Below are 22486 nucleotides of genomic sequence, written 5' to 3'. Positions count from 1 at the left end.
CTCCCGCCCGCCCGCCTCTCCCCCGCGGCCCCGCCCGCGGCCCCGCCCCTTCCCGCCCGCCTTGTCACCCGCGGAGCCGCGCGCGCCGGGCACTGTCCCCGCGCGGGCTCGCGTCCGTCACGTGACCGGCGCCGGCGCACGCCTGGCTTTCCCGCAGCTGGTGCCCTGGCACCTGGCGCCCTGCAGCCTGGGAGCTGCAGACAGCGCGGGGGCTCCCAGGGGCCGTCTGGGAAAGGTCCTCCCTCCCGCCGTCTGCTGCGCAGCCAGCAGGGCCGCCGGGTGACCTTACCCGGGGCCACCCAGCCAGTGTGTGCAGGGCCGGACACCCGGCGAGCCGCCGCAGCCGGAGCCGTGGCCTGGGGCGGTAGATGGAACCTAAGGGGAATCCTCCCCAGCCCAGAGTTTGCTGTCCCCGAGCCAGTCTCGCCGAACAAGTGGTCTTGGCCGTATTTCACAGTAGTGGTGGGAGATGGTGTTCTTCCTGCTGGGACCGGAAGCCAACAGGGTCTTTGCAGTTTAGGTTTTTGGGGGACAGAGGTGTGGGGAACTGGCAGTAAGCTGACTGTCTGCCCAACCTCCCACCTCACTTGCTTAGTGAAGTTGCTAAAGGCTATTTTTTTTCTCCACACCTTCATGTTAGCTGTGGTGCTGGATTGTTTATACTCGTCCTATCCCCGTGTCCTTCAGAAAAACTGGAGGCAATCCTTTGTTTTGTGAAGTTAAGATGTTATGTATTGTGGGGGTTTTCTGCATTTGGTAGAATTCTTGGGTTGCCTTGGAAATGTGATCAGAGATCTCTTTGATTTGCTAATGGCCTCACTTTGCCCTATAAATAAAGCAGGTGGGGGGGAGCGCCCTCTGTTCTTGCCATCAGCATTGCATAGGTCTCCGGAGTCCATCCTTTTTCTGTTTAAGCCTATTTTCTTAATTCCTCGCTGTTTCCACTGAGGACCTGGAATTACTAGCCGTGAAGGCTCGCTGCACTTCCCAGAGGTGGCCTGCATCTCACCTGGGAGGAAACTGAAGGGTGACTTGGAACCACTCAGACAGCTGAGGGCTGCAGAGCCCAGGGGAGTCAGGATTTCAGACTGAGGCCTTTGGGAGTGGGCTCGGGACCTGGCCTCTGCCAGCAAACGGGCAGCGCCCTGGGCAGGGGACAGGTAGCCCCAGCCTACCTTTCCGTGGACCAAAGGGGAAAGGCCAGAAAGCTGTGTGGAATGTCGACGGGGTTTGGTTCAAGTATGCCATCAGGCTTTGGTCAAAAATAGCAATGAGACAGGAAGGGGGAGAGAGAGAGGGAGGAGAGAAAGATGAGAAGCCTCAACTCGTAGTTGTGCCACTTTTAATTTGTTGATTGCTTCTCATATGTGCCTTGAGGGTGTGGCTCAAGCCCAGCCAGTGACCCCTTGTTCAAGCCAGGGACCTTGGGCTTGAAGCCAGCTAACAGCAATATAGGTCACATTTTTGTTGTCACTGGATTTGGCAAAACTGAAATCCTGTCAAGATCATCATCTTTAAAAAAAATTGTTTTTCTTTTTAAATTGAATTTATTGGGGCACCATTGATTAATAAAATTACGTATGTAGGTTTCAGGCGTACAATTCTATAATACATCATCTGTAAACTATTATCTTTACCACCTCATCAAGTCTCCTTTCTTCCCCATTCTACCCCCTTACCCTCTTCTACCTCCCCTTGCCCCCTGAAGATCATCATCTTTGGATTCTGTACTAGACTCAAGTTCACACAATTATTTGACCACTCAGTTTCTCCCTTTGGACAACCCCACAATCGATGTCATCTGACTTTCTTAGCTGGATAAGCGGGGCCATGTCTGTCTTGTTCACTACTGTACAGTGCCCAGCGCTTGTACTCTGAAAATTTTTGAATAAATGAATCAAGTCTTTATTTCCTTTTTTTTTTTTTAGAGGGGGACAGAGACAGGAGGGGGGTGATGAGAGCATCAACTTGTAATTGCTTCACTTTAATTGTTTATTGATTGCTCCTCATACAGTGCCTTGTCCCAGGGGCTCAAGCTGAGCCAGTGACCCCTTGCTCAAGCCAATGATCTTGGGCTTTAAGCCAGTGACCTTCGGATCATGTTGATGATCCTGTGCTCAAGCTGCAAGCCCACGCTCAGGCTGGGAAGCCTGTGCTCATGCCTGTGAGCCTGCACTCTAGCTGGAGATCTCAGGGTCTTGAACAGGGACCTCAGCATCCTGGGCCCATGCTCAATCCACTGCGCCACCACTGGTTAGGTGGATAAATCAAGTTTTACAGATGGTGGATCTGAGAGTTGGGGAGCTGAGACTCCACATGATATTTTCTAACACAGAGGCAGAGACTCTTTTTAATTCCATTTTGTCTCCCAAAATCATAGACTGTTAAAACTGAAGAAGGGAACGTCAGACACCATCCCGTCCAGCCCCCTCACTTCACAGTGAAGATGTTAGCTGGAAGCTTGAAAAACAAAAAAATAAGACACATTTGATAGGCGTCAGTAGGTAATCACAGTGAGCTTTTTTTCTCCCTTAGGAGCTGGGAGGAGGTCCTTATATGCATTATAGATCAAGAGACAAAGTGAAACACTAATTATGATTTTGAAATTGCTCATAATTAGATTTATGGCCAGATACTCTAATTCAGATTAGTGACACCAAGTTGCTGCTTCCCAATAGCCGATAAGTCAGTGAAAGTTCAAGAGGTGCTAAGTAGATCAATGTTTTAAAAGTTATTCATTTGCTAAGCTGTTGAATGGCACTGTGTACAGAGCTCTGAGCTAGACACTGTGGCTGATAAAAGATTACTGTATGGGCACTGGCTGGTGGTATAGTGGGTAGAGAGCATCATCCCAGAGTGCCAAGGTTGCTGGTTGGATCCCATGGTCACCGGCTCTATCCTGGGGTCGCCAGCTCAATCTTGGCGGTGCTAGCTCAACTCTGAGGGCACTGGCTTGAGCCCTGAGGTCACCAGTTCCAGGCCCAGTCAGGGCACCTATGAGAAGCAATCAGTGGCACAACTAAGTGGAATAATGAGTTGATGCTTCTCTCTCTCTCTCTCTCTCTCTCTCTCCCTTCCTCTCTCTAAAAAAATTAAAAAATAAGAAAAGATGACTGTATAGTGTGGATTAGTGGTTATGAGCAAGAGTTCTTTGGAACCACAGTGCCCAAGTTAGAACCCCATCTGTGCCACTTCCTGTGTTACCCTGGGTAGATTCCCCACTGGCCTCTCTACCTGTGGAGTTTCTAGTCTATTGAAGTGAAAAGATGCACATACAGAAATGAATTTGATACAAGACAGATGCATGTAATAGACTGTGTGTGAGTTCAGGGGTGGGCGGGTCGCTCTTTCCGGGGAAGTGAGGGGGAGTGATGGAGGAGGTGGTGTTTGCCTCCTGGAAGAAGCAGTAGGGTTTCAGAAGGTGGGACTCGAGGGAAGGCATCACGGAGAAGCCGCAGCATGAGCCCCAGCACCGAGCGGAGGCTGGTTTATCCAGCATGGCTGCAGTATAAAGGACGAAGGGGAGGTCAGTCTGGAGAGGTAGGCTGAGGCCAGATTGAGGAAGGCCTTGGATTCTGGCAAGTTTATTTAGATGGCCCTCAGCAAGCAGTGAAAGCCTTTCGGAGACTTTTGCCAGACCGTTTTGCAGCCGTGGGAGAATAGAGTGACTCAGAGAAAACACCATGGAGTTCAGCACGGAACCAGGTTTCCTAAGCGGGAGCGTGTTCCTGGCTCAGGAAAGGCTGGTGTATCCAGAGGGGTGCCTGCCACCTCATGACTGTGTCTTAATCTCACTCAAAGACGCGGGACTGAATTCCCCTCTAGTGGCTGAGGTTGGTACTTCCTTGGAGATTGGACTGGGATTTCTTCGTCTGTTTCATGGATTGATGATATTCAGCTAATATAGGCTTAATATTTGTTCTCTGCCAGGCACTTTTATGTACTTTATCTCCTACCATCCCTACAGAAGCCATCTGAAGTAGATACTTTGAACATTTAACCGGGGGTGGGGGGGTGGGAGAGGCTGAAGCTGAAGCTTACTGAACTGCGGAGTTGGAAGATGCGGAAGAATCATTTTCTCCATCAGGTAGTTCATCACCTCATAGCTCACTGCACTGCTTGAGTTTTCCTAACAGCTGCTGTTTGGCTTAGCGCTGCCCTCTTAGATCTACCTAGATGAAGTCCTTTTTTTTTTCTTTCTTTCTTTCTTTTTTTTTTTTTGTATTTTTTCTGAAGCTGGAAACTGGGAGAGACAGTCAGACAGACTCCCGCATGCGCCCGACCGGGATTCACCCGGCACGCCCACCAGGGGACGACGCTCTGCCCACCAGGGGGCGATGCTCTGCCCCTCTGGGGCGTCGCTCTGTTGCGACCAGAGCCACTCCAGCGCCTGGGGCAAAGGCCAAGGAGCCATCCCCAGCGCCCGGGCCATCTTTGCTCCAATGGAGCCTTGGCTGCAGGAGGGGAAGAGAGAGACAGAGAGGAAGGAGAGGGGGTGGAGAAGCAGATGGGTGCTTCTCCTGTGTGCCCTCGCCGGAAATCGAACCCGGGACTTCTGCATGCCAGGCTGACGCTCTACCACTGAGCCAACTGGCCAGGGCTAGATGAAGTCTTAAACCAGTTTTTATCCTCCTGACCTGTGGTGGTGCAGTGGATGAAGCATCACCCTGGAACACTGAGGTCACAGGTTCAAAACCCTAGGCTTGGCCTGACCTGTGGTGGCGCAGTGGATAAAGCGTCGACCTGGAAATGCTGAGGTCACCGGTTTGAAACCCTGGGCTTGCCTGGTTAAGGCACATATGGGAGTTGATGCTTCCTGCTTCTCCCTCTCGTTTCTCTCCTCTCTCTTTCTCCACCCCCCTTTCTAAAATGAATAAAAACAAAAACAACAACAACAAAAAAAAAACCTGGGCTTGCCTGGTCAAGGCACATAGAGGTGTTGATGCTTCCTGCTCCTCCCCCTTCTCTCTCTCTCTTTCTCTCAAAATGAATAAATAAAAATTAAAAAATAAACAAACCAGTTCTGCTTGTGATGTCAAGGTCACAGGAGAGGCCAGCATGGGTAATTGGCCCAGAGTAATGCAAACGAGTAACATTTGAGGGATACCAATGACTATTCCCATTTAAACTCTCCTCAGCCAGCCAGCACCGGCCAAAAAAGCAGCAACTGCACGGGAATCGGGGTCAGGACATGTTTAGTGGTTTATTAAGACCTTAATTAGTGATTTGATTACTGACCTTTTTATATTTTTTTATTTTATTTTTTAAAAAATTACTTTTATTTATTTATTCATTTTAGAGGAGAGAGAGAAAGAGAGAGAGAGAGAGAGAAGGGGGGAGGAGCAGGAAGCATCAACTCCCATATGTGCCTTGACCACGCAAGCCCAGGGTTTCGAACCGGCGACCTCAGCATTTCCAGGTTGATGCTTTATCCACTGCGCCACCACAGGTCAGGCCCTTTTTATTTTTTTTAATCCCAAAAACCTCTGCTATAGTTTTCTTGGGGCACTTTTTCATATATTAGAGATTAGCTGTTACCAAACATCTCTCCTTTGGTATAAGCATTCTCCAGCGGGTACTCTGAAATCTTTGTGGTCAGCTCTGCCTGCCCCCACGGGGCTACTCCCCTGGGCTGTCCTTCTCACCAGCCTTCCTTCTGCAGAGTGTCTCCTTTACTTACGTCATATTCCTGTGGTGACAACTTTTTCCTTTATGTACAATCTCTAAATTGAGCCATTTGCTTTCTCCCTAGTCCAAGTTCCAAAGTTTCCTTGTTTGCTGAACAGCTTCACCTGGAGGCTAGCCCATTCATAAAATCCAGCATGTGTGATGATTTGTTGTTCCACTTATTTATGCATTCACTAGTTGAATGTGTGAGTATGTGCCCTGGCCAGGGATTAAATAACCTTGGCATATTGGGATAATGCTCTAATCAACTGAGCTACCCATCCAGGGTGCGTGTCCAATGAAAGTCATCCTTTTTACTTCCAAATCTGCTTCTCTTCCAGACTCTATTTGCTGCAGTACCGCCACCATTCCTTCAGAGTTGAACAGTGTTATTTTTTTTTAAAGTGAGTTAGCCCTGGCCAGTTAGCTAAATTGGTTAGGGTGTCGTCCCAAAACAACAAGGTTGTGGGTTCAATCCCTGGTCAGGGCACACCCAGGAAGCAACAACTAAGTGGAACGACAAATGAATGCTTCCCTTCCCCCTCCCTTCTCTCTCCTTTCCTCTCTCTGTCTCTCTAAATTAAGTCCTGGCCAGATAGCTTAGTTGCTTGGGGCATTGTCCCAAAGTGCAGAGGTTGCCAGTTTGATCCCTGGTCAGGGCACATATAGGCACAGCTCAATGTTGTTGTCTCTCTGTTTTTCTCTCTCTAAAAAAAGTGAGTTGACATTTTAATTTTTATTTATTGATTTTTAGAGAAAGAGAGAGAAAGAGAGAGATTTGTTCTACTGCTTATCTATGCATTGATGTGCTCTGACCAGGGATTGAACCTACCACCTTGGCATATTGGGTTGCCACTCTAACCAACTAAGCTACCCAGCCAGGGACGGGGCTTCAGTACAATTATACACATATTGTTTTATATGGTACAATTTCTCTTAAAGTCATTTAGGAGAAGAAAAGAAAAATATGCATTTATACTGACATAATGACATCTCACCTTTCCTGGTGCTCTTTTTTTCCCCCGTACGGATTTGAATTTCCATCTGGGTTTATACCCATTCAGCTTGACACATTTCTTAGTATTTCTCGTAAGGCAGATCTGCTGGCAATAAATTCTGTTTGGTTCATCTCAGACTGTGTTTATTTCACCTTCATTTTTTGAAAGGTAGTCCTGCTGAATATATGATTTCTTGGTTGACAGTTTTTTTTTCTTTCAGTACATTTGATCTTTGTTATTCACAGATTGTGTATGTGCAAATTTGCTTCCTAGCTACATTGAATTTGTAACCCCCAGATCAATACCCACAGCGATTTCACAGCCATTGTAGACAAGTGCTGAGTAGCAGAAAGTTAGGTCCCCAGCTATGCCTGTTCCCCGCTGAAGTTGAACAGGCTAATGCTCTGTCTTCTTATTTCCTTATACTGTAAACAAGTGTTTACAGTATGACCTTGTCATGACCTATTCAGTGCCACAAATTTTCATTTTTGTGCTTTTTGTTGGTGCTTTTGCTGTTTAAAATGGCCCCCAAGCATAATGCCAAGGTGCAGCTGAGCGTTCCTAGGTGCAAGGAGGCTGTGATGTGCCTTACGGAGAAAATACGTTTGTTAGATAAGCTCTGTTCAAGCACGTGTTATCATGCTGCTGTCTGGGAGTGCAATGTTAATGAACCAGTAGTATATATTAAATAAAATATCTTTAAACAGAAACACACATAAGACAAATTTATATATTGATCGGTTGACAAAAATGTTATGACCAGAGGCTGATGGGAATTTAACCTTGTATTTACGCCTAGGAACAATGGGTCAGTACTAGCTAACTCAGTGTTTTCAGTGACTATAAAATATAACTGCCATCAATAATGAGAATCCACTGTAATTTGAATATGTCATATCCACTGCCTCATGGCCTCCATTATTTTAGATGAGAAGTTAGCTGTTAGTCTTATTGTAATCCCCCTGCATGTGATGACTCCTTTTCCTCTTGATGCTTCCAAGAGTTCTCTTTGTCTTTCGGCACTTTTACTATATATCTGGTTGTGGATCTCTTTGCATTTTCCTATCGGAATTCGTTGAGCTTCTCGGGTGTATAGATTAACATTTTCCAGCGCATTTGGGAAATCTTTGGCCAAGTTTTTTGTTTGTTTTTTTTAACCAAGTTTTCTCTGCTCCCTTCTCTTCCTCTTCTCCTCTGGTACTTTTATTACAGATATGTTGGTGTGTTTAAAAGTGTTCCACATTTCTCAACCCTGGCCAGGAGCTCAGTTGGTTAGAGCGTTGGCCTGATATACCAAGGTTGTGGGCTCGATTCCTGGTCAGGGCACATACAAGAAGCAACCAATGAATGCATAAGTGGAACAACAAATCAGTCTCTCTCTCTCTCTCTTTAAAATGCAATTAAAAATTTAAAAAAATAAAGATGTTCTATATTTCTCTGAGGCTTTGTTTATTTTTCTTGATTCAATTTTCTCTATTCTTTGAATTTCATAATCTCTATCTATTTATCTTCAAGTTTGCTGATTCTTCTGCCAGTTCAAATCTATTCTTGAGCCTCTACAATGAATATTTCCTTTTTCTTTTTTTCTTTCTTTTTTAAGTGAGAGAGACAGACAGACAGATGGAAAGGGAGAGAGATGAGAAGCATCAACTCGAAGTTATGTCACTTTAGTTGTTTATTGATTGCTTTCTCATATGTGCCTTGACCAGGGCAGGCAGAAGGGTTCTAGCTGAGCCTGTGACCCCTTGCTCAAGTCAATGACCTTGGGCTCAAGCCAGCAACCATGAGGTCATGTCTATGATCCCATGTTCAAGCCCGCAGTCCTGTGCTCAAGCCAGATGAGCCCATGTTCAAGCTGGCAACCTCGGGGTTTGAATTTGGGTTCTCAGCATTCCAGGTTGACACTTTATTCACTGTGACAACACTTGGTCAAACTGAATATTTCCTTTTGGTTAATGTACTTTCCAAATCCAGAATTTTTATTTATTTTTATTTATTTATTTATTCATTCATTCAGTGAAAAGAGGGGAGGCAGAGAGTCTCCTGCATGTGTCCGTACTAGAATCCACCAGGTAAGCCCACTAGGGGTCGATGCTCTGCCCATCTGGGGCGCTTCTCCATTGCTCAGCAAAGGAGTTCTTCTTAGCACTAGAGGCAGAGGCCATGGAGCAGTCCTCAGCACAGAGAAATCTTCAGCACCTGGAGCCAACTCGCTCTAATCGAGCCATGGCTGCAGGAGGGGAAGAGAGAGAGATAGAGAGAAACAATAGGGGGAGGGGTGTAGAAGCAGATGGGCGCTTCTCCTGTGTGCCCTGACCAGGAATTGAACCTGGCACATCCATATGCCGGGCTGACCCTCTACCACTGAGCCAACCTACCAGGGCCTTGTTTTCTTTTGTTAAATAATTTCTACCTCTTTATTGATATTTTCCATTTGATAAAACATTATCATGATACCATCCTTTATTTCTTTAAGCATTGTTTCTTTTAGTTCTTTGAATATATTTATAATAACTATGTAGAATTCTTTGTTAAGCTTGACATCTGGTCCCTCTCACAGGAAGCTTCTGTTTGATTTTTCTTTTCCGCTTCTGTATGAGTCACACTTTATTCTTTGTGTGTCTCTTAATTTTTATTGAAAACTGGACATTTTAGGCAAATCATTGTAGCAACTGTGGTTACCAGTTCCCCTCCCTCCCTGGGGGTTGTTTTTGTTGTGTTTGTTTGCTTGTCTTGTGAGTTGACTAGGCTATTTTAGTTAAGCTTATTTCTTCCTAGTGTGAAATCTTTGGTGTTGCTCCTTGGAGGACACAGCCTTGGGCATGCACACAATCAATTTGAAATGACAGTGGTTGTGGCCTGCTCTCTTTGACTCTCCTCAATTTCTGTTAAGCTCTCTGCTTCATTTGGTATCACACATTAATTACTGGCTGATTGTTCTACTTCTTTTTGGACAATCCCTGGGGCCGATATTGCTCAACAGTGTGATTCTGAAATGTGGGCAGGAGTAGATCTTGAGGCTGGTCTTTGAGATTTGTTCTGACCCCAGGAGGATTCTTCTCAGCTCTCTTCTTTTCCTGGTTCTCTCTGGTGAATTAAGCAATCTATGATTTAGCCTTGTAATTCTTAATTAAGAAAAAAATTTTTAGAGGGCTCTTAGGCTTGAACTTTCTCATACTATGTGTAAAGCCAATAGCCACGGCCATCATCACAGCTGCCTGGCCTATGCAGGTTCGCATTTGATTCAAACAGACAGTAATGAAACAACGGAGCCAAGAACTGGTGGGCCATTAGCTTTAATCCTAGCTTGCACCTGGCAGGCAAGAAATACACACAGTGGGGGCCCTGGCCGGTTGGCTCAGTGGTGGAGCGTCAGCCTGGCGTGCGGGGGACCTGGGTTCGATTCCCGGCCAGGGCACATAGGAGAAGCGCCCATTTGCTTCTCCACCCTCCCTCCTTCCTCTCTGTCTCTCTCTTCCCCTCCCGCAGCCGAGGCTCCATTGGAGCGAGGATGGCCTGGGCGCTGGGGATGGCTTCTTGGCCTCTGGCCCGGGCACTGGGGTGGCTCTGGTCGCGGCAGAGCGATGCCCCGGAGGGGCAGAGCATCACCCCCTGGTGGGCAGAGTGTTGTCCCCTGGTGGGCGTGCCAGGTGGATCCCGGTTGAGCGCATGCGGGAGTCTGTCTGACTGTCTCTCCCTGTTTCCAGCTTCAGAAAAATACAAAAAAAATAAATAAATAAAAGAAATACACACAGTGGGAAAACACTTCCTTTTCCATTAAGGGCTCCCAAAGCCACTGACTATCCGAGTTTTCTAGAATCAAAGGTTTGTACCTCACCAGCCTTATTCACCTCTGTTTCCCATCTTCTTCTCTCTGCACAAACTGCACAAACTGGCTTCCCCTTCAGCATTCCACCATCTTGGCTGCTTCTCCTCTCCTCCATGTGGCCTTTCTCTTCTCTCTCTTATAGTGTAGAAATCAAAACCTTTAATCCAATATACAAATAAGAAAGTCTCTGATACAAAGTCACTTATCTGAGGCATAATGGGATTCCTCATGAGAGTGCACTACCCCCTATCATGCAACAGTCAAGGCTGTGGGGGAAAGCTTAGTCTTAAAACTAAGCTTTAGGCTAAAATAACCCTGCCTGCTTACAGCCTGTCCCCCACACCCAATGCAAACTATAAGTGAGAAACATGTATATCATATTTACAAACTTATTTGACCAACATTCCACTCCTTTTGCTCACTTCACAATCTAAAGCACAGGTATTTCTGCACAAGGAAATTAGGCACATTACACAAATTACAACAACATGGCAAATCATACAATTTCAACAATTATAAAGGTACATTTCACCAGTCTCTGAGCACTTTGCCAAAAGCACAAAATGTCCTCGGCTTTCTTTCTAGCCATTTGAAAAGCTTCCCGGGGCAGGGGAGTGCTTCCAGCAAAGCTGCCCCCACCCCCATCAGGGTATTTCACATTGTCTAAAATCTGTAAGTCCATCCAACAAAGGAGCCAGTGCCCACTCCAGTTGTAGTCCAGGAAATCAGTCCATGCACATGGGGCCTCAGCCACCCCCCTCATCCCTGCCGTCCTGGCAGGTCTTACACTGTCTCAAAGAGAAGCATGTGGCAATGGCAGTCAGCATTTCCATCTCTGCTCCGGAGATCATGATAGCGTCCACCCCTGTGTCCCCAAATTGCAGAACTACCGGGGCGTAGTAGGTGCTCCTTGCTGCTGGGCTCTCACCTTTTGGAGACTGCGGATCACAACTCCAGACCGATTCTCCTCATCCTCCAAAGATGAACTGAAAACATCAGCTCCTGTTGCCAGGCTTGAGCACTGGGCTGCTGCCTTCTGCTCTGTGGGCCTTGCAGCCCTGGCCCCCGCCTCACCCTGGCTTCCCGCTGCTGCTGGCTCTCCACAACGTCCAGGGCAATCTGCAACTCATGAACTTGTGATTCCTTCTCCAGTGGCTGCTCCGTTTCCAAGTGAATCTCACAAACCTGATTGGCCTCCTCCAGTGCTTCCTCCAGCTCAAGGATTGGCATCTCTTTCTCCCACATTTGCTCCAGTTCCTTCCACTGCTCGGTTTGCAGGTCCCGGGCAGCCTCTTCCACAGAGGTCTCGATTTCCTCACAAAAGGCTGTAAAAGTCAGCCAGCCTACGGCCCCTAAAAGGACAGCCATGGGGAACCATAACAGCAGCCAGTCCTCTACTCCACTGCTCAAAGGTGGTGGTGGCTCCATACTGAACTGTATCGAATCCTGCCACAGACTACGCCAAATGTAAAGCCACTGGCCACAACCACCATCACAGCCACCTGACCAATGCAGGTTCACATGTGATTCGGACAGATGGTAATGAAATAACAGAGCGAAGAACTGGTGGGCCATTACCTTTTTAATCCTAGCTCACACCAGGCGGGCGAGAAATACACACAGTGGGAAACACTTCCCTTTCCATTCAGGGCTCCCAAAGCCACTGACTTATCCGAGTTTCCTAGAATCAAAGGTTTGTACCTCATCAGCCTTATTCACCTCTGTTCCCCATCTCCTTCTCTCTGCACAAACTGCACAAACTGGCTTCTCCTTCAGCGTTCCGCCATCTTGGCTGCTTCTCCTCTCTTCCACATGGCCTTTCTCTGCTCTCCCCTTATATAATGTAGAAATCAAAACCTTTAATCCAATATACAAACAAGAAAGTCTCTGATACAAAGTCACTTATCTGAGGCATAATGGGATTCCTCATGAGAGTGCACCACCCCACATCATGCAACAGTCAAGGGTGTGGGGAAAAGCTTAGTCTTTTTTTTTTTTTTTTTTTTTTGTATTTTCCTGAAGCTAGAAATGGGGAGAGACAGTCAGACAGACTCCCGCATGCGCCCGACCGGGATCCACCCGGCATGCCCACCAGGGGGCGACGCTCTGCCCACCAGGGGGCGATGCTCTGCCCACCAGGGGGCGATGCTCTGCCCCTCTGGGGCGTCGCTCTGCCGCGACCAGAGCCACTTTAGCGCCTGGGGCAGAGGCCAAGGAGCCATCCCCAACGCCCGGCCATCTTTGCTCCAATGGAGCCTTGGCTGCGGGAGGGGAAGAGAGAGACAGAGAGGAAGGAGAGGGGGAGGGGTGGAGAAGCAGATGGGTGCTTCTCCTGTGTGCCCTGGCCAGGAATCGAACCCGGGACTTCTGCACGCCAGGCCAATGCTCTACCACTGAGCCAACAGGCCAGGGCAAAGTTTAGTCTTAAAACTAAGCCTTAGGCTATAACGACCCTGCCTGCTTACAGCCTGTCCCCCACACCCAATGCAAACTATAAGTGAGCAAACATATATATCATATTTACAAACTTATTTGACCAACACTGTGTTTCAAATAAAGTTAGTGCCTTTGGGAGAAACTTGAGTCTCTTTTTCTACCAACTGCCTCTGCCTGGGCAAAATCACTCAGCCAATGCTCTGGGCACTGAGTAGAGCTGTAGCCTTTGGTCTTGATTTGCTTCTCCCAGAATGGAATCTCTGTTCTATGAGCAAGCTGGGATGAGGGCAGTTGGGACCCTGGTATTCTTGAATTGTCACACCTGGGTACAGCCTGCATCCTGTGAGTAGGAGCTGCTTGAGGGAAGGAAGCCCTCTACCTTTCTGACACACTCATTAGAAATTTAGCCTCTTCAAGTTGGAGCTGGAGGGGATGAGAAACGCTGATTAGATATGGTAAGTAAGGCTTGATTGGGAGGTGAGTGCAGAGAGAGCATCACCTTCTTGCCCACACAAACTCAGAGTGGAGTTTCTTTCAAGTTGAGCTGGGGAAAAGGAAGACGGGAGGAGGGGAAGGAGGGAGGGAATTGGTTTGGCTCGAATGCTGCAGACTCTCTCGTTTCTCACCAAGTTGTGTTTTTTTTTAAACAGAGACAGAGAGAGGGATAGACAGGGACAGACAGGAATGGAGAGAGATGAGAAGCATCAATCATCAGTTTTTCATTGTGACACCTTAGTTGTTCATTGATTGCTTTCTCATATGTTCCTTGACCGTGGGCCTTCAGCAGACCGAGTAACCTCTTGCTCGAGCCAGCGACCTTGGGTCCAACCAAGCTGGTGAGCTTTTGCTCAAACCAGATGAGCCCGCACTCAAGCTGGCAACCTCGGGGTCTCGAACCTGGGTCCTCCGCATCCCAGTCTGACGCTCTATCTGCTGCGCCACTGCCTGGTCAGGCTTTCACCAAGTTTTAGTAGATGTTCTTGAATAAATGTTTCTTCATTGGCTATATGCCATTAGAACAATTTCCAGAGATTTAAAGTTTTTTCTTTTAAAATTTCCATCAGCTTTCTGGTGAGTGGGTATACAGAGCTTCTCACATCGTCACTTCAGAGCTTCCTCTCCCTGGCTTTCCTTTTAAGTTTTTGGTTAGTTTATATAGCTATCCAGTACCCCAGGCAAAATTAAAACACTTGCCTGTGGGCCCTGGCCGGTTGGCTCAGCGGTAGAGCGTCGGCCTGGCTTGCGGGGGACCCGGGTTCGATTCCCGGCCAGGGCACATAGGAGAAGCGCCTATTTGCTTCTCCACCCCCCCTCCTTCCTCTCTGTCTCTCTCTTCCCCTCCCGCAGCCAAGGTTCCATTGGAGCAAAGATGGCCCGGGCGCTGGGGATGGCTCCTTGGCCTCTGCCCCAGGCGCTAGAGTGGCTCTGGTCGCGGCAGAGCGACGCCCCGGAGGGGCAGAGCATCGCCCCCTGGTGGGCAGAGCGTTGCCCCTGGTGGGCGTGCCGGGTGGATCCTGGTCAGGCTCATGCGGGAGTCTGTCTGACTGTCTCTCCCCATTTCCAGCTTCAGAAAAACAAAACAAAACAAAAAAAACACTTGCCTGTGAATACTTTGGACAAATGACCCCAGAAGAAGGCTTTTTCCACACTGGGGAAGCTCCAAGTGAGGTCAGATGCAGACAATTTTGTAAGTTGGGTCTTCCAAGGAGCCACAAGTCAGTGCCAGTAAGTTCAATTTGGGGGCATAAGACTCGGAAAGAGCTCCAGCTGTATTCTGTTCCCTCCAGAGGCTGCCACGTTGCAATGGGGATGTGGGCTATTTCTCAGGGTTGCAACAGAGCTGGAGAGTTGGGGACAAGACTAGGGCAAGTTAAAGTCACAAAGCTGATTGCTTTGACCAAGTTTCAGCCATTTTTTCCCCTTGAACAAGCATTCTTCAACTTGCTGCAAGCCTTTGGTTTATTTACAAAGTTTTAAAAAGTTGATACTGGCTTGACTAGATGGTGGCTCAGTGGATAGAATGTTTGCCTGGGACTCTGAGGACCCAGGTTTGAAACCCCAAGGTTGCGCCTTGAGCTCTGGCTCATTCGGCTTCAGTGTGGGCTCACCAGCTTGAGCGCGGGATTGAGGGCTTGAGTGGGGATCATAGGCATGACCTCTAAGTTCGCTAGCTTGAAGTCCAAGGTCACTGGCTTGAGCAGGGGGTCACTGGCTCAGCTGAAGCCCCCTGGGTCAAAGTACATATGAGAAAGCAATCAATAAACAACTAAGGTGACACAACTACAAGTTGATACTTTTCATCTCTCTCCCTTCCTGTCTGTCTATCTCTGTCTGTCTCTCTCTCATACACACACACAAAATCATTGGTGAATAGTTTTATAAATTACATTTTAAAATCTCTTGGAAGTCAGAATGGTGTTTGCTTAGCCTCAATACTTTTTCCATTTTTTAAAATTTCTCAGGCTCTGACTGGTTGGCTTAGTGTATAGAGCGTCGACCCAGTGTGTGTATGTCCCAGGTTCGATACCCGGTCAGGGCACACACGAGAAGCAACCATCTGCTTCTCTTCCCCTCCCTCTCTCCCCCTTCTCTCCCTCTTCCTCTCTTGCAGCCAGTGGCTCAGTTGGTTCAAGCATTGGCCCTGGGCTCTGAGGATAGTTTGGTTGGTCCGAGCATCGGCCCCAGATGAAGGTTGCCAAGTGGATCCTGGTTAGGGTGCATGTAGAAATCTGTCTTTCTATCTCCTTTCCTCTCACATTAAAAAAAAAAAAAAATTCTCAGAGTTTGTGTACAAATAGTTCCAAAACCATATCTCCAGCTTTTTTTCAGGATCTTGGCGGATGAACTGCATCCACATTTGGGGTCTTAAACATTTCAGTTGAGTTAGTGTTCTCTTAATATTCTTCACTTCTTGGGGCCTCAATTTTCTCCTAACTACACCCTTAAACCATTTTAATTTTGAGCATCGTTCTCTTTGTAAAGGACAAACTGCAGAGGAGCTGAGAGGTTCTCCTTTCTCATGGTCATCTGTTGACATTACGCCATCTGTGCTAAGCAAGGGGCTCGTTTCTTCTTTCCTCTTGCTCCAGATATAGCTATCGAAGCCCGTTTTGTTGTCTGCAGCGTGTTTCACAACTCAGCTGCACTCGCGTTTCAGCCACCCCAACACTGTTCTCACGGGTTCTGCCAGTCGCTGGTGTTCACCCCTGAGCAGCTAGCTCTTCTTCCATTCTCTCTCACAGTTTCCTGTGCGGTCGCTTCTGTTCCTTTAAATGCTCTGTCCGTTGCTTTTTTGTCAGACTATAAAAGGGATGGAGTGACTGGTTTTTGTTGTTGTTGTTGGGTATTCTTTTTTTTTTAATTAATTTTTTTATTTGTTTTAGAGGGAGAGGAAGGTAGAGAAAGAGAGACAGAAACGTTGATCTGTTTCTGTACGTGTCCTGACCCAGGACCAATCCGGCAACCTCTGCACATCAGATGACTCTCTAACCAGCTAAGCTATCCAGCCAGGGCTGGTTGGATATTCTTGAAATGGTCATTTAAATGACACATATTAGTTTAGTACTGGAACAGAAAGAGAAATGTATTTAGCACGTGCAATGAGATTATTGTCACTAATATAGCATGCAATAATTAATTTATGCATCAATTTAGCACCTAGTGATTCATTTAGCGTTGTAATAGAGACATTGTCTTGCTCACATTGGGTCAGGAATTTTTTTTTTTTTTTTTTTTTTTTTTTTTTTTTTTTTGGTGGCTGAATCAGAGAGAGGGAGAGAGATGAGAAACATCAATTCTTTGTTGCAGTTCCTTAGTTGTTCATTGATTGATTTCTCAGATGTGCCTTGACCGGGGGGCTACAGCAGACCGAGTGACCCCTTGCTCAAGCCAGCGACCTCGGGCTTAAGCTGGTGAGCCTTGCTCAAACCTGATGAGCCCGCGCTTAAGCTGGCGACCTTGGGGTCTTGAACCTGGGTCCTTTGCGTGCCAGTCCCGTGCTGTATCCACTGCGCCACCGCCTGGTCAGGCTGGGTCAGGAATTTGGAAAAGGAATATCAGAAAAAGCTATACTGTGATCCAGGTCATCTGAACAGCTGGAGGTGACTCTACTGGTTGAGGCTAGAACAGTGGGGATCCACTTCCAAGATGGCTTCTTCAGTCATATGACTGTTGTCTGGGCTGGGATGGCTGAAGAACAGGCTCAGCCATAGTGTCTATGGTGTTCCTACCAGCGTGGTGGTGGCAGGGGAGTTGGACTTCTTATCCGGGAATTCCAGACTCCAGGAATGAGTGTTCCAGTGAGCAAGGTGCAAATCACATGGCCTTCCACGACCCATCCCCAGCATTAGAAGTCATATAGCATCACTTCCGTTCATCTATTTATTTTTTTTATTTTAAAGATTTTATTTATTGACTTTACAGAGAGAGGAGAGAGAGGAGGTGGGGGTGAAGTGAGAAGTATCAACTCATAGTTGCTTCACTTTACTTGCTCGTTGCTTGCCTGTTGTATGTGCCTTGAGCTGGTAAGCTCAGGGTTTTGAACCGGCGACCTCAGCGTTCCAGGTTGATGCTTTTTTCACTGCATCGCCACAGGCCCGGCTCCACCACTCTCTTTACTGAAGCAGTCACAGCCAGCCCAGATTAAGGAGAGTGGACATAGCACCCTTCACCTCTTAATGGGAAGCATGTCAAAGAATTTATGGCTCAGAAAAACTGCTCAGCCAACCCACAGAATTATAAGCTTAATGAAATGGTTATTGCGTCAAGCCATTAAAAAAAGTGTTTATGGCCATATTTAAAAACTGCTTCAGTTTTATTTTAAAGAGCGAGAAGCATTTATATGTGTCTTGACCAGACAAGCCTGGGGTTTCAAACCAATGACCTAAGGGTTCCAGTTCAATGCTCTATCCACTGCACCAACACAGGTCAGGCAAAAACTGTCTCAATTTTATGAACAATTATTTATAAAGGTGAAGTATATATGTCACTGGCTGGGAAGTTGCCAAATCAGTGACCAGAATTATTTATTTCGAACCTATTTCTTATTTTGACCCATTAAACCATCTTTGTACAAAACTAAATATATGCTTCTTATAAAAATTCACACATATGGCCCTGGCAGATTAGCTCAGTGGATAGAGTATGAGCCCCAGTGTATGGACGTCCTGGGTTCTATCCCGGATCAGGGCACACAGGAGAAGCAACCATCTGCTTCTCTCCCCTTTCTCTCTCTCTTCCCCTCTCACAGCCAGTGGCTTGATTGGTTTGAGCATCAGCTCTGGGTGCTGAGGATAGCTCGGTGGATTTGAGAATTGGCCCCAGACAGGGGGTTGCCGGGTGGATCCTGGTCGGGGCATATACTGGAGTCTGTCTCTCTATCTCCCCTTCTCTCACTCAAAAAACCCCCAAAACAAACAAACAAAAAAAGCACACATACAAGGACTGGGAAATTCTCCTCCATCTCAGTTGTGTATATTTATTTTCTGAAGTTACATATGTCTGTGTTTAGAAATTCTCTGAGGCTTATTGTGAAAGGCTGGGGTTCCCCTATCATTTCCTGTTCTCCACAGGCACTACTTTCTACCCTGTTAGCTAATTACTTTGTGTTCTCTGTCTAAATAGCAAGCTCGTATTGCTACTTCTTGATTTTTGGTTTTAGGCATTATCAGTGATCATTTTGGAAGTCTAAGCTTTAACTCTTTCATCTTTCATACTCTTCCGGTCTCATTTCCCCCATGTTACTGTATTATACACAACTTTGGTTACATCCCTATTCAGAGCTGACGTCACTACAACTATGTACATGTTAATCATTTTTTTTCTTTTTTTCCGAAGCTGGAAACGGGGAGGCGGTCAGACAGACTCCCGCATGCGCCCGACCGGGATCCACCCGGCATGCCCACCAGGGGGCGATGCTCTGTCCATCCGGGGCGTCGCTCTGTTGTGACCAGAGCCATTCTAGCGCCTGAGGCAGAGGCCACAGAGCCATCCCCAGCACCTGGGACATCTTTGCTTCAATGGAGCCTCGGCTGCGGGAGGGGAAGAGAGAGACAGAGAGGAAGGAGAGGGGGAGGGGTGGAGAAGCAGATGGGCGCTTCTCCTGTGTGCCCTGGCCGGGAATCGAACCCGGGACTCCTACACGCCAGGCCAATGCTCTACCACTGAGCCAACCAGCCAGGGCTGTACATGTTATTCATAGCTGAGCCCTATGTTTACTATGACCACTTTCCTTGTATTCTGTTTCCCCTGTGAGGTCAGTGGCCGCGGCCAGGCAGGTTCACGCTGGATTCAGGCAGACAGTAGAGGAACTGTGGAGCCAGAGGATGGTGGGCCATCCTGTTTATTAGAGTCTCACAACCCCCCTACGAGCAAGCAAGCAGGGTATACGGCTTCCCTTTCTCTCTCAGGACTCCCCAGCAAAACAGGCGGGGGCAGGGGAGGAACCCCACCTCTGGCAAACAGTAGCGAACAAATGGCCCCTCCCAAGCAAGCAGTCAGTTTGCAATCTGCCGCCCTAAGGGCAAGCACCCACAGCCCTGCATCACTGTACACACATGGCGCTGCCCCGCGCTCATGCACCAGTCAGGCGAAGTACAAGCGAGCAAGCCTAACATCATTACACACTTGTTTGCTCCCCCCTACACTGGATTGATATTGTGTTTTTTTGTTGTTGTTTTATTTGATTGCTTTGTATATATAACATTAATTCAAGCCTAAACTATGCCTTGAGGTTTAAATATCTTATTACATTCAAACACATCGGGTTTTCTAATGGCTTAATTTTCTTAGACAACTCTCTGCAGCCTTCTGACCTGCCTGAATCCTTGAGAACTCCCTTCACTGTCTACTGGGATTTCCTTTTTTTTTTAGATTTTTTTTTTTTAAATTTTATTCATTTTTAGAGAGGAGAGAAAGAGGGAGAGAGAGAGACAGAGAAGGAGAGAGACAGAGAGAGAAGGGGGAGGAGCTGGAAGCATCAACTCCCATATGTGCCTTGACCAGGCAAGCCCAGGGTTTCGAACCGGTGACCTCAGCATTTCCAGGTTGACGCTTTATCCACTGCGCCACCACAGGTCAGGCTTTTTTTTAGATTTTATTTATTCATTTTTTATTAGAGAGAGAGAGAGAGGGAGAGATAGAGAGAGAACAGGGGGAGGAGCAGGAAGCATCAACTCCCATATGTGCCTTGACCAGGCAAGCCCAGGGTTTTGAACCGGCGACCTCAGCATTCCAGGTCGAAGCTTTATCCACTGCGCCACCACAGGTCAGGCTACTGGGACTTCCTTTATGTCTTTTTTTTTTTTTTTTCCCTGCAAAAAGCTTTATTGTTTCCATTTGTTCCAACGCTCGGGAGAAGGTTCCAAGGTGGTTAAAGGGATGCCTAATGGTTTCAGGGAGGGGCTCAGGCAAAAGCCAGACACCGAGGGAATGCAGAGGGGCCCCTCAAAGGCCTCTGGCCTCCAAAGGCTCCTAGGGTGAGCCCTTGGCCCAGCCCCGGGGCTGGCCAGCCTGCAGAGGTGGGTCAGGTGGTTGCCCGTCTTCTTTTATTTATTTATTTATTTATTTATTTATTTATTTTTAATTTTTTTTCTTCATTTTTCTGAATCTGGAAACAGGGAGAGACAGTCAGACAGACTCCCGCATGTGCCAGACCGGGATCCACCCGGCACGCCCACCATGGGGCGACGCTCTGCCCACCAGGGGGCGATGCTCTGCCCATCCTGGGCATCGCCATGTTGCGACCAGAGCCACTCTAGCGCCTGAGGCAGAGGCCACAGAGCCATCCCCAGCGCCCGGGCCATCTTTGCTCCCATGGAGCCTTGGCTGCGGGAGGGGAAGAGAGAGACAGAGAGGAAAGCGCGCGGAGGGTTGGAGAAGCAAATGGTCGCCCGTCTTCTTGATGAGTTTCACCTGCTCATCCAGGAAGTGGTCCTCCAGGAAGTCACAGAGCTGAGCCTCTGCACCGGTGGAACCCGGGGCCCACAGATCCAAAAGGGCCTGGTTCAGGTTCTTCTCCATGGCCATGGCGGCTTCCCTGGCATCCTGAGTATGTGTGTGTGTGTATATATATATATATGGAGAAGAAGAGAGAGAGAGAGAGGGAGAAATATTGATCTGTTTTTCCACTCACCTATGTAGTCACTGGTTGATGATTCCTGTATGTGCTCTGACGGGGGATTGAACCCGCAACCTTGATGTATGGGGACAATGCTCTAATGAACTGAGCTACCTGGCCAGGGCCAAGGCATCTTGAGTTTTACCCCACTCATCTTGGGAAGGCTTCAGCACAGCCTGCGAGAGAGCACAGCCACCACGTTGGCTTTGCATCTTTGACAGACACGGCGCTGTCATGCTTCTCCTCGGACAACTCTCAGAGCTGGCCCGTGCCCTCCAGAGCCACATCGTCATGGTCGAAGCAGAAGGCCAGCGAGAGGTGGGGGTAGGAGGCCTGCAGACGCAGGTTGACCAGGTGTTTGATGGCAGCCCCCACCTCGGTGGAATAACTCTGATGAATTTGGAAGCTCGTGGTTGTTTGGCAATAGGGAGTTAAGGTAAAAACAATGATGTTATCTCAGAGGGTAAGGATGGCTGAGGTGCTTCTGAAGGTGGTGACTAGGGCAGAGGCTGGAGGGTGGCTGGAGAGACGGACAGAGACAGAGAGAATGAGAGACAGGAAGGGAGAGAGATGAGAAGCATCAACTCATAGTTGCAGCACCTTAGTTGTTCATTGACTGCTTTCTCATATGTGCCTTGACTGGTGTCCTCTAGCTAAGCCAGTTACCCCTTGCTGAAGCCAGCGACCTTTGGGCTCAAGCCAGCGACCTTGGGGTCATGTCTATGATCCCGCGTTCAAGCCAGCAACCCTGAGCTTAAGCTGGTGAGCCCGTACTCAAGCCTGTGACCTTGGGTTTTGAACCTGGGTCCTCAGCATCCCAGGCGGACTCTCTACCCACTGGACAACCATCTGGTCAGGCTGCGTGTTCCAACTTTTAAAATTAAACCTTTTCTTGATGTATAAGATACAAATATCCTATTTGTTAATGGCTAAATTTTCTGATTCCTGATACATTGTTTAGAAGTTCAGAGGAGGAAGGAGTAGCTTCTTGAAAAAATTGGGACTTCAGGAATATGGGTTGGGTTTGGTTGGGTAGGTAACACAGAGTGATAAGAAAGAAACACCGAAGGTGGAGACAGTGAATGAAAGGGTCAATTAGGAGTTGTGTGGAGAGAAATGAGGGCAGATTGTACACTTCTTTAGCCTAGTCCTGAGGGCTAGGACAAGAAGATAGGATTTTTTGTTAGAAGAGAGTATTTTATCATTCCTCTCAGCTTGGGAGTGTTGCAGAACAACATTTACACATTTGAATGTTGATGAAGACATTTACAAATATAGATGAAATGTGATAATTTTTACTGTTTCTTGATAAGATCCCCAGTTGGTGTCAGTGACATCATATGATTGCACTTGTTATAGTTTAGGTGAAAAAGTGGAAGTTCAGGATGTCAGGATTGTGCTTGAACTTTGAGCACAAATCTTACAAAGGGCTCAGCAAAT

At 47.6% G+C, this 22486-nt stretch overlaps 1 pseudogene; it reads right to left on the bottom strand.

Moving 5' to 3' along the window:
- Positions 1-64: 64 nt before the first annotated feature.
- Positions 65-21895, bottom strand: LOC136335746 (ferritin light chain-like; annotated as a pseudogene).
- Between the last annotated feature and the right edge of the window lie 591 nt (positions 21896-22486).

This window comes from Saccopteryx bilineata, chromosome 4, assembly GCF_036850765.1.
Source record: "Saccopteryx bilineata isolate mSacBil1 chromosome 4, mSacBil1_pri_phased_curated, whole genome shotgun sequence".
In the NCBI taxonomy this organism is placed as follows: Eukaryota; Metazoa; Chordata; class Mammalia; order Chiroptera; family Emballonuridae; genus Saccopteryx; species Saccopteryx bilineata.
This window is presented reverse-complemented; position numbering and strand designations above follow the sequence as displayed.